The sequence below is a fragment of the Tiliqua scincoides genome, chromosome 7 (genome assembly GCF_035046505.1).
Source record: "Tiliqua scincoides isolate rTilSci1 chromosome 7, rTilSci1.hap2, whole genome shotgun sequence".
NCBI lineage: Eukaryota > Metazoa > Chordata > Lepidosauria > Squamata > Scincidae > Tiliqua > Tiliqua scincoides.
The window spans coordinates 34,923,181-34,942,135 of NC_089827.1; the positions used below are offsets into that span (position 1 = coordinate 34,923,181).

Below are 18,955 nucleotides of genomic sequence, written 5' to 3' on the forward strand. Positions count from 1 at the left end.
AGTAAGTGTGCCTAGGATTGGGCTCTTACAAGGTACAAAGACCAGTCAGGTGGCTTCCCTTTCCTGGGAGTAAGCCCCATTGACTCTAATGGGACATACTCTGAGTAGGCATGCCTAGGATTGGGCTCTTACAAGGAACAAAGACCAGTCAGGTGGCTCCCCTTTCCTGGGAGTAAGCCCCATTGACTCTAATGGGACATACTCTGAGTAGGCATGTCTAGGATTGGCTCTTAGAAGGAATAAAGACCAGTCAGGTGGCCTTTGTCATCCATTCAAGGGGTTTTGTCCCCCTAGATAAGAGTGGGGCTAAGGTAGCCTAGGGTGGAATGGCTGTAGGTCCTTCAAGATGAACAGCTTTATTGTGGCATCAGCTTTTGTGGATCATGCCACACTAGTACATCTGTCAGCCTCCAAGGTCCCACACAGAAGTCTTCCTGGTTTGGGCTGCAACAGGCTAATATTGAGACAGCAGGGTGGAGTGCTTGGAATACTGGGTGTTGAACTGCGGAAATGTGGGTTCACAAATCCTAATCTGTGGTGGGCCTCCTGGGGTGACTTGGGCTCTTAGCCTATACTACCTCACAGGGTTATTGTGAGGTTAAAACAGCTGGGAGGATGAGCTCCTTTGGAGGAAGAGCGGGTTATGTATAATACATAACAACATGGTATCCCTCTGGAATGTGTTAGTAGAGGTATTTGTTTCTGGTAAGAGGATTGCAGCCTAAGTCTTACTGAACACAGTGGGCTTACTTCTGAGTAAGGTAAGTAACACCATTTTCAAACACCTCTAGTTATTAGTAATATGTCAGCTCCATTCAATTCAGCAGGACTTCTGAGCATTGTAAACACTTGTAGAATTGGAAGGAGATGTGGGCAAAAGCAGAGAGCAAGGAGCCAACAAGGCTTAGCCCTGAAAGCTGTTCTTGATGCCTGCACTCACTTTTATAAGTGTGGAGCATTTATAAAAAGAATACAGCTGTATCTGAGAATGTACAAAGTGCCTGTCCACAATTAATGCTGCCCCTTCACACATCTAGGCCTTTTGTAAGAAAAGCAGGTCTCTGACAACTTTGTAATGAGCAGAAATCAACAGGCGTCTCAGGACAGAAATATGAGAAAGGGTTGAACAAGTGGAAGCTACCTTCATGTGTCAGTGATGAGTTGGTCCATTGGTCCTTCTGGACCATGCAGCAGCTTTCTTGGATAGGAAAAGGTTCCCCAGCTGCTTCTACCTTTCATTACTTTATTAACTGAAGATGCCCAGAGCAGAACCAGGGACTTTCCATATGCTAGACATGTGTTCAACTGACCTACAATCCCTTCTCTAGCTAGTATTTTGCCTTCTTTTGTTGTATTTTCTCACATGTGAAGTTGGGCAGAGAAGTGTGTACTGTGCACATACTCCAGTGCAGGTTTCCTTACCACTCAGAGCGTAGTCCATCCTGCTACAATCTCTATGACCCTCTGCAATTCAGATAATGTTCTGTTCTATCATCACTTGAAGAATGCAATCCTAATCAACTTTCCAGCACTGGCATAGCTGTGCCAAAGGGACTTGTGCTGCATCCTGCAGTTTGGGGACAGTCACAGAGGCCTCCTCAAGATAAGGCAATGTTCGTTCCCTTATCTTGTTTATAAGATAAGGCAATGTTTGTTTGCAGCCTCAGAGTTTCATTGACCTTACCTCAGTGCTGGAAAGTTGGTTAGGATTGCACCCTAAATGTTCTTTCAAATGGGATCCTAACATTAGCCTTTTTTATTCTGAGCTGCAGGGAATATCTCAAATACTGCATTGCATGGACCATAGTGGTCATAAGTTCACACTAGAAAACTCTACAGTTGAACCACTGAAGGGACCCCAGTGGACATGAGTGAGGATAGTGGAAATTAGAGCTGGGAAATGAACCTCTGCCTAAGGCCTACATCAGGGGTGTCCAGACTCTGGCCCAAGGGCCAGATGTGACCTGCAGAGAGCCTCTATCTGGCCCACAGCCAGCTTCTGATCCCAAGAGCCTCTGGCCCAGTTGACCAAACATTAACCAGAGTTGTGCTTGTGGCGTGAGGGAATGGGGGTCCCTTTAAGTGTGTGCTTTATTTCTTGGGCTGTATTGGTGCTTGGAGGAATCCTGGACATTTGAGCCCATTCATTCATTCATTCATTCATTCATTCATTCATTGAAGTTCCATCTCTAATGTATTTAAATTTTATATTTAACTTTTTTTTCCAGCCCTCGACACTGTGCCAGATATTTGATGCAGCCCTCTGGCCGAAAAGTTTAGAGACCCTGGCCTAAGTAGAGAACTGAAACCAATTGAAGGAGAAAATACTGAGTTAAGTGGACCAATGGACCAATGATATGACTCAGTATAAGGCTATGATCAGGAATAGAATACTGGCATGAGCAAGCAGCCCATGACTACTACCATAAGCTGTGAAGGTCCTTTTTAATATATCCCTACGGACATCTGAGTGACGGATGTTTGTGTTGATGTTTTTGCATAGGCATAATCCATCCATTGTGGTACTTTTGCATAGGTACAATAGTGCTGCATCAACAACAGCTGGTTATTTCAACATATATATGTTCTGACTTCTGGACAAACCTCTGGAATGGGACTAGCACATATCTTGGGGACTTAGTGTATTGTTCTTAGAATGCCATCAAGAGATAACATTTAAATGCAAAAAGTGTGCCAGGTTTTTATGAGAGCCAGAACACTCTGTCATTTGCTCTGGACCAAGGGTCCTGAATTCTAAGTGTGGGGAGTCAAGCTACAGAGTTTCAGTGGAGAGGCAAATGCACTCTGTACATGTTCAGAGGTATGTTTATTGTTCCTATCCATATGTTTCTTTAAAAGTGGCATGGCCAACAAGGACAACAGCATTGGCAAGGCACCATGTTACTTACACTACTGCGTTCTCTGCAGAGGCCTTAGCATCCTGGTTAATCCAGCTCTGTGGTGTGCTACAAGCAAAGAGTCACAATCAATAGGGTGCATGAGAACATCAAGCAAGTCAGGTTGAACACTGCTAGGAAGGCAAAAGTCTTGGGGGGCAATCTGACTCAGAGGGGAAATTCTGCCCTAGTAATAATGATGGCAATCAGTCAGAGCTTGAACAAAAGCAAAGCTTCTACACTGAGTCATCAAAGGGGAATTTGGGGGAAGGGTAAAAGGGCAGACCACAGTACCTGTGTCACTTCCAGTGATGCTAGGTTCCATTTCTGCAGCTCAGCCAACCTATTTTACTAACAGCTGGCCCAAATGAGGCAAGACTGGATCATGGTCTAAAATTAGGCATAGGGGCACAATAATTGCTGTGTAATCCCAGACCAGGAATCCCCTTATTTCAGTATTTTGACTTGCACCAGTAGCCAAATACGTATCTCATGTATTATCCAAGAGTTTTGCAAACATGGGAAGATGATTGTGGACACCCATCCCTGGATGCTGAGCCCCAGCACCTATCAGCTGCAAGCGAGGGCCAGTTGCTTGCCCCACATTCAGCCCCTGACATCCCCACTTAAAAAGGAATCGTGGAGCTGGGAAGAATTCCTGCCTGACACCCTCAGGAGCTGCTTGTTGTCACAGTAGTAGACCATTGAGGGGAAAAGAGACTAATGATCTGTCTCACTATATAGCAGGATAGTATGTAGCAGGTATTACCAAGGTGGGGAAGTCAGGAACTGGTCCAGGCACAGGCTTGGAAGTCACTGCTGTGGCACTGCTGTAGAGAAAAGGGGGAACAGAACATCAGAACCTACTCCAGAAGTCCTCAGGGCTTGGGAGCAAGACTGGGCACTAAGAAAGAAATGTGGTCTTGGAAGGGATTTGAAAGTAAAGTGTTTCTGGGAGGTAGGCATGAAGTGTGGGGAGAAGGGGAGCTTGTAAATCTGCATGTCCCTTGAATGACTGTTACCAGGGCTGTGGGCACCTGATGGAAGGAATGGGGGGGGAATTAACCCTTCATCTGCCTGCCAATGCCCCCACTACATGTGTTCCTCCCTGGCACTGGTTAATTTCTTCCCCAGTTGGACTCTGTTCTGGTTGGAAGGGAAATGACAAGAAGGAGCACATAAAGGATTAAGTATGCCCCCACCCCCACTCCCATCTTCCTTAACATGGGAAATACAGGGTTGGGTCCTGCATTGACTCAGATAATGTCTAATCCTGGCCTTTAGTCTCAGGCTGGCCTCCAGTTATTTAAAACCCAGTGAGCGCCTCTTAGTACTTTGTTATTTATGCACCACTTTTCAACAAAAAACAATAATACACTGAAGCCCAGAGCAACTGAGCTGCAGACTCTTTTACCATAGTAGTAAAGTTTCTCAGAGCCCAATTCTATGCATGTCTACTCAGAAGTAAGTCCCACTATAGTCAATGGAGCTTACTCCCAGATAGGATTGCAGCCTCAGGGCCCAATCCTATCCAATTTTTCAGTGCTGGTGCTGCTGTGCCAATGGGGCATGCTCTGCATCTTGTCATGGGGCAGCAGTCACAGAGGTCCCCTTAAGGTATGGCTACAGGGTGCTGGAAAATTGGATAGGATTGGGCCCTCAGTCAGCAACCAGCTTACCTCCAGACTCCAGTCTCTCTCCCCCTGCTTTCCTTTGCACCAAAGGGTCCTCAGGAGGCCCCGCCTTTGGCAGCTGCTTTGTGATGCATGCAGGGCAATGATGACAGCCTTCCTGCTGCATCACAATGGCTGTATGGGAGCCTACACCTGCAGCTTCTTTGGTGTAAGGAAATTATGGCCTGGCAATTATGGCCTTTAATTTGCAATAAAGAAGCAGGAAGATTTGAAGCATAGAAGAGAAAGGAGGATGGTGTTAAGAGCACAAAGCCTTGTCTGGAGAAAAGTGACAATCCTAGCTATTGGGGACAATGATTTCCCAACCTTTCATTTGCCTCAGAAGTGATTCTGGATCATCCCTGGACCTTCCCCCTTAATATACTAAAGAGATTTCTTTGGTCAAAGGTCACCCGCCACCTCTACCCAAATGGTCCTAGCCATTTGGTGTGGCCTGGAGACCTCCTCTGCTGCCCCAACCCCTGCTAACTGGGTAAGAGGCACTTTTTCAAGTGGGTGCTCCTTTTTTATTTAGCAGGGGGAGAGTAACTGGCCCTCATTACCCCACCAGTGTCTTTTCTAGTGGCTGTCTGCTGGTGTTCTTTTGCATCTTTTTTAGATTGTGAGCCCTTTTGGGACAGGGAGTCTTTAATTTTTAAATTTTTTTTTTCTGTAAGCCATTTTGTGAACTTTTTGTTGAAAAGCGATGTATAAATACTGTTAATAAAAACCACACCAAGCAAGAAAAAGGAAGAGGTGGGGTATACTGATCAGAGTGTTGGTGTAGGTTTGGGGATACCGACAGCCCAATCCTGAGCTGCCTGGAGCACAGGGCTGCTGTGGCGCTGAAAATGGCTTCCGCAGCATCCTTAGCACAACTGGACAGGTACTGGCGGCTCCTTGGGGGAAGGAAAGTAGCCCCACAATGGGGCTATTCAATTCTGTGGCAGCTTTGGTGTTCTGTGTTGGGCCACATGGCCTGACATGGAGCTCAGGATCCGGTAGAGCTGAGTTCCACCAGTCCCACCCTCCTCCAGCACCGCTTCCTCCCCCGGCACCTCTCCTCCCTGCCCTCCCCCCACCCTGGAACACCTCCTCCTTGCCTCCCCCCACACCCCCACCTATCTCTGCCACTCAGCAGTTCAGACAAGCACTGGAGCACCAGCTTTCCACTGGCACTAGCCCAGCACGAGCTTGCGAGCCAGCGCCAAGCCCTGCAAACGTGCCTTATGGCTCGCTTGGTGCCTTTGGACCAGTCACTCTCAGCCTAACCTACCTCATAGGGTTGTTGTGAGGATAAAATGGGAAGGGGAGGAAAAATAATATATGCTGCCCTGAGCAGCTTGAAGGAAGAGTGGAATATATTTGTAATAGGTAAATAAAGCTGCTAGCAACCCTTGTTCCATCGGATCATTGTGTGCTGGTGTATAATCAGCAGAGCTGTTATAATGCCTAGACCTCTGAGGTTGGTTATTTGGGGTCACTTGGACCCTTGATTTCCTCTGACTCATGGGCTTCATGTTCCAATAGTTGACTCAAAGCCAGGTGCCTTGTTACTGGTCAGTTAAGGAAGGCCCAAATCCTAACCCACTTTCCAGCACTGGCATAGCTGTGCCAGTGGGACATGTGCTGCATTCTGAAGTTTGGGGGGCACTCACAAAGGCCTCCTCAAGGTAAGGGAATGATTGTTTCCTTACCTTGGAGCTGCATTGCCCTTACATTGGTGCTGGAAAGTGGGTTAGGATTGCGCCAGAAGAAGAGGAAAGGCAAGCAACAATAGGGAAAGCATGGTGGCAGTATTTGAATGAGCCCTTGAAGATGCCCATTCCTCACAGGAGCCTCCTGGTTAAAAGGAAGGTGCAAAATAGAAGGGAAACTGGGATTTTTGCCACAGTGTGCCCTAAAGGCTCATTGACATGGGGAGCTTGGCCAACAGATGCAGCCCCACTCCTCCTACCTGTATTCACTGAACATGAGGAGAATAACTGGAGAACAGGGTGACTTTCGAGGGACGTTTTTCTAAGCATACTCCGGATACAACTGCAAACTGCAAAGAAGGTGCATGACACTTTGTGGGCCTCACGGACAACTAGATGGAAGGCTGTCCAGAAAGCCAGTTAAAAAGCACAGATACCTTCCCCCTGGTGTTGAAAAGTGGGGCTGTATTTTGCAATAACTGAGCCAGAGTGCAGTGTGCCAAAGGTAATCCAGAGGTAAAGACACTCCCCTACCTGCTCCAATTTTTTAAACTGCTGCTCTTCCACAGCACCTTTCAGTCAGGAATAAATTGAAAGAAGTTCTTTCCTATGAGCTAATTAAAATGTCACTTCAATACCAACAAATATTGCCCTCATGTTAGCCAAATCTGAATCTACTTATTTTGAATGTATGTTAGTTGTATGTGTGCATGAAGTGGAGAATGGACCCTTGAGAATATTATGAAAAAGGCATGAAGCTGACTCAGACCCAGTTTGGACGTGCAGCAGAATATCTGGGTAGTGGCTGTGACTTTCAGGCGACAGGTGGGAGCTACCATTCTTGACTGCTCCCTTGCACAAGGAATTCCCTTCATGTAGAAAACTAGTGGTAACAAGGAATAAGTTAGGGCAGAACATTTTTCCTGAAGTGCTAGCTTTCTACTTGCCGGGAGGTTTTTTGTATGTGTTTTAACTCAAAGGAGCATTTAAAAGTGGCATCTTCTCCTTGTAGCCCAAAGAGAAGGTCCTTGCAGACCTTCCAACCACTAAAGAATCCTATCATCTCATTTTGACCTTCTGTAAAATCTTAATTTCTGCTTTGTATTGATGCGAAATGTCTGCATTGCAGATTATTTGTATGGCAACAATAAGGGACATAGTGGAGGGAAGAGAAAAGGTTCAAAGTTCCAGTAGTAACTCAATGGGATGTTTTTAATGTTGCAAAACTGGGCCAGGTCAGTAGTGGCTGATAGCTTGTTGCTCATTGCAGCTCACCAGCTGTTCTTGGATAAATGTCCACAATGACAAATCAATATGACTTTTAGCCTAAATTTGTCTCGTGCCCCTTTCTGCCCATCTCCCCACAGCAGTTGTTTTTCTGATAAACTCAACAGAAAGAAGACTAAATGAGACCTAAGGGTATAACAAGTCATGAGTCCGAAAAGAAGACTGCAAAAATCATTAAAGAACAAGTGGCAAACCACAACAGAGAAGACATGTAATGTGACTAGGAACATTTTTTCATTTGGAACTCACTGCCACAAGATTTGACAATGGCTACTAGCTTAACTGGCATTAAAAGGGGATTTGACAGAGACAGGTTAGAAAACTATTACTTTTGATAGAGACATAGTTAGGAAACTATTATTGTAGTTTCCTAACTAACATCTGAAACTATTACTGTTTCCTAACTAAGAGGAAGTATACCTGTGATATCAGTTGCTCAGGAGAGAAAGGCATAATCCTAACCAACTTTCTAGCAGTGAGGTAAGGGCAATGCAGCTCCGTTGTAAGAAAACAATTATCTTGAGGCCTCCATGACTGCCACCCAACTGCAGGATGCAGCACATGCCCCGTTGGCACAGCTATGTCAGGGCTGGAAAACTGGTTAGGATTTGGGCCAAAAGTACAGAACATTCTTGCCATCAAGTGGCATGCTGTGGCTTCTTGCAGGTATTTGGGCTGGTTATGGTGTGTCAAAGAATGCGTGACAGGATGCTGGTCCTATCAAGCCGCACTCTGTAGGTTCTTAAAATAATTTATCAATATATATTCTGAGCCTTAGTGTCTCTTTGTTCTTCAGAGGATATGCTAAAAAGATCCTTTTTGGAATATTTAAAGTTAATACAATAGGCAGACTATAAATATCATTAGCTGAAGCAAAATATGAGTGAATCAGTCAAAAGAAAACACATAAAAATTCTTAATGGCTAGTAGATGTTTCTTCATGGGAAATGTGCAGAGAAGGACTCATTCGGGATATCCTGCAGCTATGATTTTTATGGCTGCTGGAGGACTTTGTTAGACAGATTGTTGGTTAATAGTTCAGGATGGGTGGCTGATGGCTCATCCATGGGAGCAAATGATTAGGAGGTGGTATCTTGATAGGTGGAGAACTGTTTTTGGAAGAGATGTCCTCAAGGTTTAGAGAAAGTAACTTGTTTGTGGGTACACTGTGAAAGAGTGAGTATGAAGGAGAGCACTGGCTCCAGCTAGCTCAGTGCTGTCTCTTCTGACCTGAAATTGCTCTTCAGAAACTCAGGTAGAGATTTTTCCCAAACCTCCCAGAGATCCTTTAGGGATTGAACTTGGGACCTTGTGCAAACAAAGCATGGGCTCCATATGATCCACACACCCCTCCCATAATGCCTTGCTTTAAGAGTAATATAGGCCTAATGTGAATATGTGGCAAAGGGGCCTGCTCTTTTTGTTCTCCCCAAGACCGGATGTCCACCCAGTCTCCTCAGCATCATCAGATCTTTCCACAAGGACATGAAGGGCACTGTTGTCTTCGATGGCTCCACATCAGACCCCTTAGACATCTGAAGCGGAGTGAAGCAGGGCTGTGTTCTTGCGCCAACCTTGTTTGGGATTTTCTTCGCTGTCCGCTGAAGCAGGCCTTTGGAACTGCAACAGAAGGCATCTATCTCCGGACCAGATTAGATGGAAAGCTCTTCAACCTCTCCAGACTGAGAGCAAAGTCCAAAGTCCAGCTGAAATGTCTGCATGACTTCCTCTTTGCCGACGATGCAGCTATCACTACCCACTCTGCCAAAGATCTTCAGCAGCTCATGGATCGTTTTAGCAAGGCCTGCCAAGATTTTGGACTGACAATCAGCCTGAAGAAAACACAGGTCATGGTTCAGGATGTGGACTCACCTTCCTGCATTACAATCTCTGCGCATGAACTGGAGGTTGCCCATGACTTTGTGTACCTTGGCTCAACGATCTCCGACACCCTTTCTCTTGATACCGAGCTAAACAAGCGCATCACTAAAACAGCTACCACATTTTCCAGACTCACAAAGAGAGTCTGGTCCAACAAGAAGCTGACGGAACATACCAAGATCCAGGTCTACAGAGCTTGCATCATGAGTACACTTCTGTACTGCAGTGAGTCATGGACTCTTTGCTCACAACAGGAACGCTTTCCACATGCGCTGCCTCCAACGCATTCTCTGCATCACCTGGCAGGACAAAGTTCCAAACAACACAGTCCTGGAACGAGCTGGAATCCCTAGCATGTATGCACTGCTGAAACAGAGACGCCTGCGTTGGCTCGGTCATGTTGTGAGAATGGATGATGGCCGGATCCCAAAGGATCTCCTCTGTGGTGAACTCGTGCAAGGAAAGCGCCCTACAGGTAGACCACAGCTGCAATACAAGGACATCTGCAAGAGGGATCTGAAGGCCTTAGGAGTGGACCTCAACAGGTGGGAAACCCTGGCCTCTGAGCGGCCCGCTTGGAGGCAGGCTGTGCAGCATGGCCTTTCCCAGTTTGAAGAGACACTTGGCCAACAGTGAGGCAAAGAGGCAAAGAAGGAAGGCCCATAGCCAGGGAGACAGACCAGGGACAGACTGCACTTGCTCCCGGTGTGGAAGGGATTGTCACTCCCGAATCAGCCTTTTCAGCCACACTAGATGCTGTTCCAGAACCACCATTCAGAGTGCGATACCATAGTCTTTTGAGACTGAAGGTTGCCAACAGTGATCTGAATAGGAAGGAAGGAAAGATTACATATAGAGAAACACAAGCAAAATGAGTGGTAGAATCTTGCCTTTCACTGTCCGAAGTGCCTCTGTACAAGCTGAGTTGCCAGGTTGCAAGCTGGAGATTCTCTCCGTACTATACAGAGTTTCCAGGAGGTCAGTGCATTATAGCAGTTAGAGGAGGGGGCAGAAATCCTGACTGTACCCTGCAGACACAAGCCTGCAATGCTGCAGGGTTAAAGTTGTTGGAGGGGAGATGGTTTCAGGCTGGTGGGGAAAGGGTTACACCACCTTCTCTCCCATCCCTTCTCTCCTGTCAAGTCCTCTTCACCCCTGAATACCTAGCCTTGAAAAAGCAGTGGTTGGTGGAATATGTATGACATTCTTACTTTGAAACATTTTGCTTCATAAAAGCATATGACATAAAAAAGAGGCCATTTTACTGAACCTGTAAGGTAGGATGGAGCCATCCTTTTGCATGGTGGTATCATGTAAAGTACTCTGAGCACATGATTGTGCTATGCCCTACAACAGTTTCCAAAGGGTATTGTGTGAGCCAAAGCCACACAACAGCCAAGGTCAAATTTCTCAGACATTATTTATAGCAGCGTTTCTGTACCGCTGATCACAGGAATGTTAAGTGCCTAACATGTGCCTGTAGGAGCACAAGGGCAAGAGTTGAAGGAACTTGTAATGAACCAGTTCTTGGGCTGCTGTTGCGCTTGATGACAGGCTGAAGGCCAAGCAAGAGAGAGTGCAAGAACAAGGCAAAGTCACGAATAAGTCAGGCTCAGCAACCATGAATGGAGTGAGTCCATGAATGGAGCACAAAAGCAAGTCAGGGCAAGTCAAAGTCTATAGCTGAAGAACCCAGTGCATTAATTATGAGGAGGAAAGGGGAGGGACTTATGGATAAGTCCACCCATCATTCCCCTGTTGTAATAAAAAATATTATTCTAGCGTGCCAGTGGCCAACTGTCATGAAAGCCATGTATTGTTGAGCTACTTAAGCTGTATGGCAACACACAATATGAGACCATTTTCCCACATGTCACTCATCACTGGACACTCTTATGAGAAACATTGAGATAAAATTGTGAAGTGACTGGCATTACACAAGGTTGAAAAGAAACCCTTTCTGCCTCCAAAGACATGGCTGGTATGAGAGCAGTTACCCCAGACAGCAAATGCCCCAGGTGAGAGCTTCTAGGACCCCGCGGAAGCCTCTCTGAAGCTCCCAACAGGATCGGAAACTGTGCTTCCAGTTTTCCAGAAGCACAGTTTATAGCATTGGGAAACCTCAGAGAAGCATCTCCGATGCGGGCCCAGGTCACATGAGGCTCCGTGAGCTTCAAGTGAGTAAGGGGGGGGCAGATTTTTGCATGGGGGGATGCCATCCTGGATGTTTTCCCCGGGTGCAGGGCTGGGGAGGTCTACCACTGCACAAGAGGTCAGTTGAGTTGAGTAGTTGCTGGATCCTTTTGCTACATGTATGCCTTTGACTCCTTTTCTCAGGCTGCAATCCTATACACATTTTCCTGGGAGTAAGAACCATTGAATGCAATGGACTTACTTCTGAGTAGACATGCATAGGTTTGCATCCTCTGTATGTTAATGTCTGACCCTTGATTACGAAGAAGAGGAAATTGGAAAGGCATTTGTAATGAAAATGATCATTCTGGCCAGTGTAAGTGTTATGTTCACCTTGCAGACCTGAATGAAGTGAGAGCCACTTGAAACCTGATGCATGAAATGCCTCTTGATTTGCCTGCCTTGCAGCACAGTCCTGTGCATGTTTGTTTGGAAATAAGTTCCACTGTAGTCAACGGGACTTACTGCCAGGAAACTGTGCATAGGATTGCAGCCTTAGAGCCTGGGGCCTGTACTCTTCATCGTGGTTCTGCCTTTGGAGTGACTCACTTAGTGCTTCAATTGCAGCCCCTGTAGATCTTTTGCCAACCCCTTAGTGACTGTTTTTAGGCTACAACAGTTGATCATGAGTTGACTACAATCCAAGAAAGGCTGGCTCATAGTTAGATTCTTAACTATCTCAAATCCCTAGGGTCAACACTTTGGTTCTGCATGACAGGCTGAAAGTCAGAGCTGATTTATTTCCCCATCACTGCCTCTCCTCTTACTCCAAAATGTTATGTCTTTAGAGAACAGATGCCATTGTCACCTTATTAAAAAGGAGAAACGGCAGTGCAACTAGCCTGTTAATCCTCATTTACAAAAACAGTGGGCATGACCAAAAGCTACATATTAAGAAGTTCCATTGATTTCAGCAAGACGGTGAGGCTTAAACCTCTCCTGTTGACTTCAAGGTTTCCCTCTTTCCCCCTGATATCAACAGGACTTAACTATAGATGGGTGGGGTCCAAAATGTGTACCATAATGCCAACCATCAAGTGAACATGGGGCAGCACTATATGTTTGGCTTCCTTTGGCAGAAAGATTACTGGAGGCTTGTGGCATTTTTTCTGATATTTGCTTTATTTGCAAATGCAGTATACAATCTGCAAGTAAGGAGGAGAGTGACAGCAGTGGTAGCCTGTCTCTTCTCCTCTGCAAGCAAGGAGGTTGGGAGGAGATAATGGTGAAGATGGTGCTTACCTCCTTGACAGTTAGGATTATCACTGCTGCTACCTCTGCTATCTTCCTACCTACCATATACAGCTTACCTGCTTCCTCCTGGCTCTGCTACGCTACTGTGAAAAAGCATAGCAGGGTGGGGCAGAACAAGGAAGTGGGAGAAGCAGAAGTAGGGTTGAGCTTCTAGTTTTCTTGTTCCTCAACACTTTGCAGCTCTGTTTCAAACTTTAGAGTGGCAGAGAGAGAGAGAGAGACTGACTAAAGGCACAATCCTAACCCACTTTCCAGTACCAACATAAGGGCAATGCAGCTCCTAAGTAAGGAAATAAACATTTCCTTAGTTTGAGAAGGCCTGCATGAATGCCACCCAACTGCAGAATGCAGCACACGTCCCATTGGCACAGCTATGCCAGTGCTGGAAAGTGGGTTAGGATTTGGGCCTTTGTGAGGCAGATACAGAGGTGGCCATTAGGTGCAGGGTGCTGCACTATGCCTCATGATTGGGCCAGCCCTGCATTCCAGAGCAGGGGTGTCCAAAGTTTTTGGCAGGAGGGCCACATCATCTCTCTGACACTGTGTCGGGGGCTGGAGAAGAAAATAATTAATTTACATTTAAAATTTGAATAAAATTACATAAGTTTACATAAATGAATATATTAGATGAACATATGAATGAATGGAAGTTTTACAATAGCTCAAGGCCTATAAAAGGCCTTGTACAAAGCAAGGTTGGCCTTTCCTTTGCTGCCACTGCTGCATCACAGATGTGAATCAGCAAGCAGTGGAGGGAAACTTCGTCCCACAGCTCATGTGAGTGGTCAAACAGTGCCCTCACGCTGAGAGCAGTTGCGTCAGGCCAGTGTGGGCTCCAGCAAGTCTCCAGAGGCTCATTGGAGACAGGGGGCTCCCTGAGGGCCGCATTGGGAGTCCTTGAGTGCCGCAAGTGGTTTGGGCACCCCTATTCCAGAGTAATCTCTGAGCCAGGGGCCAGCTTCTGTCAAATCAATGTATTGTTGAGCTACCAGAGTAAAATATTGCAATACCTGTTGCCAGGTTGCAGATAGCCATCAGATTACCTGATTGCTCTTGCCAGAAAATGGGAGAGTATCCCATGCCTCCAAAACTGCCAACTACTGTTCTCCATCTTTCCCTTCACCCCATTCACTGTATCTATGGAGATAAGCTTCAGATATTCAGATGAAATACCTCCTGACTAGGCTGGCCTGAGTCTGATTTTAAAGCCAGAATTTCTGGTTTAGCCCAGCAGAAGAGGCTGACCAGCGATAGGAGTCATGTAGTGGGGGAGTTGAACCTGGGATGTTTTGCGTGCCAAGCCCAACTTTTTCCGCAGGCTACTTCAGTTTTGTAAGATTTCAAGTAACTTTTCACATCTTATGTTGATTTCATTTAATTCATGCCAGGATGAGTTTTTTTCGTAAGTGTTGCAGGCTCTGTTTGGCAAGCACAGATTCCCGTTGGTTAAGCATTTCCCGTCAAGCAGTTGCACTAACAGGACAAGTTTCCCTTACTAGATTTGTACTTCTTTCAGAAGCTCTTGAAAAGAGAGGAGCTCTGCCAGGAAAAAAAGAACCAGGAACTCTAGCAATGACACAAAGCGGAGTTAGAAATTTAGTAAGTTTCATATACATTAATTTTGGTTCCTCAGAAACTCACTGGGGAAAATTCACAGCCCTCTCATTAGGCAACTTATGCAACATTACAAAATGGAACAGGTCATGCAGAAAAGGATTTTCTGTGTTCTAAGGCTGAAAAATGTCTGTTTTGAATCTTAGTAGGGGTTACAAAATCTCCCTTGCTCTCCAGCTGAGTTTCTTATGCAATCCACTTTTGATCCTTTTTTTAAAAAAATCCAAAGTAATCTGAATTTTGCCTTATCTGTGAAAGCAGTGAAAATGTAACAATGTGACCCTAACCATGTTTACCCATAAGTGAGCTCCACTGAGGCTTATCCTTCTAACATCCAAACATTGCCAGCACTGGCAATCCTAACATTGCCTAAGGTTCCTAACATTGCCTATCATCCTAATATTGCCAGCACTGGTGGTACAAGCATATCACAGGTTTTGGGTATCACAAATGTGCCATAAAACACGTTTGTAGCACCTGTTGAGGAGGGAGCACTGGCACTGGGCAGCAGTGCCAGGAGGATGCCCGTGACGAGTTGCCAGCAGTAAGTAGCATGGCTGGGTAGCAGTGCGGCTTTTTCAGGCAGGGTGTTCTGGGGCAGTGGCCTGGGAGTGGGGTGGGACTGGTGGAGGCCTCCTCCGCCAGAGCCTATGCTGCAAAGCCCAACACAGGACTTTTCAAGTCTGCGCCAGCAAAATGGTGCAGACTCGAGTAGACCCATTGCGGGGCCTGGGGCTTTTTTCAGGGGAAGGGGACAAAAGTCCACTTCCCCCAAAGAGATCTCCGGCCAATTGGGCTTCACTGCCATTAGAATGGGCATTCAGCTGGTGGTGACTGCTGCAAGACTACCATAAAGTTTGCTCCAGCGGCATGCTGAGTGGTGCAATGCTGTAGTATTATCAGGAAGTCCAGAGCCTTCCCATGCACTTTAGTGGATTCCCAGCTGCCTACTGATTATGGTAAGATAATCGCAGAAGTGGGTGGAATGGAGGTGGGGAGGGATGACACTGGACAGACGGAGAGGAATAGGGTGGGGAGACAGCAGGGGGTGATGGATGTGGTGGTGATGGCACATGCCAGATCCTGTCCCCCTATTTTGCAGCTTCCCCTATCACTCCTGGAACTTGCACTAGCAAAATTGCTAGTGGAGGTCTGCAGAGACCCATTGCAGAGTGGAAGTCTTATGGATGTGTAAGGGGATTTTTATTCCCTTTTGCTTCTAAAGCCTCCCAATCCCCCTCCCGCTATATTCAGCATGGCAGTTTTTGGCACAACTGAACCAGCAAGGGGTGGAAGGATAGATTGGGCTGTTGCTCTACAATTTCTCATTGCTTACAATGGGGCTTATTCCCACATGAGTGTACATAAGCCTGCTTTTATACACGTTTACTCAAAAGGAAATCATACTTGCATTGCCAACTTTTATAGTGGCCCTTGCTGCTCTTCCTTTACCGGCAGCTTGGTCTGCAAACATTAACAACTGGTGATGATGCAGCTGCTGGTTTCCACAGATTAAGCCACTGTTTAAGATGCAAAGACTGTCAGCTTTTTTTTTTTTATCCTTGCTAGTTGGCTTGGCACTCTAAATCCTACAGTGTTCAATGGAGTTTACTCCCAAATAAGTGTGCATAATGCTGTAGCTTTAGTTTTTACCTGTTGCTGAATGTTCTCACTTTGTTAATAAATAGCACAGTCAATTTAACCATTTAAGAATTAAGCGTTTTTTTCTGTTCATTTCAATGGGATAATTAAGCATTATTTAATTAGGCTTCTTCATTTGAAAGCAATAGGACTTAAAAGTGCTGAAAATTGGCAAGATCAGGACCTTTATTAAAAGCCATTTCTGCCCAGCGTTGCATATATGCGACAGGTATGAAATGTGTACACCTGTAGGCTGGGCAGAAATGGGTTAATAGGTCCAGTTTACTCTTTAAGGATTAATCTCCATTTGTGGTAGATGAGTTTCCATCAAGTGGGTAACTTCCTTGTGATCTGGCTCCATGCCATCTTGTATGTGTCATGAACGCCAAACGCTAGCACAGGAATTACATGACGTATGGTGGTAGGATCCTGGTTGCCTGCCAAAAAGGTTTGCCTATCTGAGTGCACGCATGCTGGAAGTACCTGCCTGAGCATGCTCAGGATAACCAGATTTGCCCTCTCTGATCCAGCTCTGAATGGATTTGACTCTTGAAGGTAAAAAATAACCTTCGGTGTAGCGAAAAGAAAAGGAGCTTGCTTGGCTGCCTATTTGTTCCAAGCACTCAAAATGATGTGTGTCAATTAAAAGCATCAAACCAGTAAAATAGCAAAGCTTAAAATCCTAAAAATGGGGGTATCCAGTTGGCTATGGAGGAGTCCTATGGAAACTCTGTTGCTTTCCTGGAAACACTTTGTCTTGAGACTTCACTTTCAGTGAAATTTGATGAGTACTTGTTTTCACAGTATTCCTCCCCCATCCCCCCGAGTGGACATAATCTGTTCATTCTAATCCAGGTGCTGATCCCAAACAACGTTTCAACGTTTTCTTTGTTGTCCTCATGTCTTTTTTCAGTTTTTATTGGTAGCGAAGTTTTTAACTTAAAGATGCAAAAGTAATGCCAGCTTGCTCAATGTTGACTGGCAGGACGCCATTATAGTTTTTCCAACCTGCCAGCTCTTTAATTAGTCATTTCCTCTTTCCCATTTTCATTTCATTCGTTGATTTTTGCTTCTAGATTACTAGCCCTTTACTCCTTCTTTGTTCATTCATTACCATGGCATTCCTGGATTACCCCTTTTGGGCACAATCCTAACCAGGTCTACTCAGAAGTAAGTTCTATTTTGTTCAATGGGGCTTACTTTCAGGAAAGTGTCATTAAGGATTGCAGCCTTAATTGGTCACTTTCTATTCTGTCAGCAGGCCCTTGACTTATTTATTTATTCACTTGATTTTTGCAGGCAACACAATTGCTGTTGTTGGCTATTTTTGTACATTTTTAATTGCAGCTGTGCTCTGACATTTGATGTAATTTACCTGGCTCTGTCCTGACTTTTCCTCAGTCTGTCCTGCTCTGTTTATCTCTTCCCTGCCTGTTTGCTCTTCGCTTTCCGGATGCAGCTCTGTAGCCTTTGTCCCAGTCTGCTTTCTGATCCTGCTACACGGGATGCTTTTAAGTCTCCACCCAATCTCACATTACACCTTCCCTATAAAGAATAACTCTCCCTCTAGAAAGCACCATCATTGCACAGACAGGAACCACTTTCTGCTTTTGAGGCCCCAGAAAATGAAAAAGTTTCAAATGTGGTCTGAAATCTGAGTTGCAAAAGAAATATTAACAAGTGTTTACATTTGAGGTTCTGTTTGAGCTTGAGACCCAGGCCAGGGGGCCTTCCTGGAGCCCCCTCTGATTGGCCCACTGACAGGTTCCACGGTCCAGGATTCTGAAAGTTTCTATAGCTTTGTTAGGTGTATTTAGCTAAATCCTAGTTCTCATGTTCCTAGACTGTACCACTTCAAACAGCTGGTTGGTGAAGGGTCATTTGATTGAATGTCCTCCCTAAAATAATTCCCCACCTCATAAAAAAGCAGGTAACAGAAAGAAAATGAGGATCTGAAAGCTGGATCCAGAAAGTAGCTGGGAGCTGTGGTTCCCTGGAAATAGCTACCCACTTGCAACCAATCGTCTTCATGCTTACTCAGAAGTAAGAACATAACATAAGAACAGCCCCACTGGATCAGGCCATAGGCCCATCTAGTCCAGCTTCCTGTATCTCACAGCGGCCCACCAAATGCCCCAGGGAGCACACCAGATAACAAGAGACCTCATCCTGGTGCTCTCCCCTATAAGTAAGTCTCATTGTGTTCAGAGGGGCTTACTTCTGGGAAACTGTATAGGATTGGAAGTCTGGGCTGTTTCCAGACTAAGCCTTTAGTGTGGGATTGCCACTGCTTGTTCACTCACTTTTAATGGTACATTTGTTTGATGCTGTTCAAAGATGGTGGTCAATATGTTTCCTGCATTTTGCCTGTGTCCCCCCCCTCAGAAAATCTAATTTTTTTTGAAAAGATAGATTAGCTGTGCATGCATGGCAAGTACAGATCCCTGATGGATGCTTCTGTACGGATGTGATTTCTTTACATTTGCAATATTTATGGCAGGTGAGGCAGCAAGTTCTGTCCCTTCACTTCCACATCTATGAACAGCTGTGCAATTTTTTTGCCAGGTCATCACTGTAGTACCTGTATTTCCCATTCATTGTTGAAGTGCCCTATATTGTTGTTAAATTTAAAATCTTAATGCGTCAATGTTCAATCAATCACAAATTCTGCTGTTGTGTGCTTAGTTCATGTTGTAACTTACAATGTTGTTTGGTGACTTGTTGTAATTTTTTTGTAAGTTATTAGAAATTATCTGTTGTCCAGAACCCAGACCCTCCAACCAATCAGGAGGTGTTAACCTGGAGGCACTCTCTCCAT

General features: G+C 45.4%; 1 long non-coding RNA gene across 1 annotated transcript; it reads right to left on the minus strand.

Moving 5' to 3' along the window:
* Nucleotides 1-2,908: 2,908 nt before the first annotated feature.
* LOC136657472 (uncharacterized) lies at nucleotides 2,909-17,608 on the minus strand. Its single transcript, XR_010794758.1, has 3 exons — nucleotides 17,513-17,608; nucleotides 3,667-3,727; nucleotides 2,909-2,966 (listed from the first exon to the last, which is right to left on the minus strand). It is a non-coding gene; the product is annotated as an uncharacterized lncRNA (long non-coding RNA).
* Nucleotides 17,609-18,955: the final 1,347 nt, after the last annotated feature.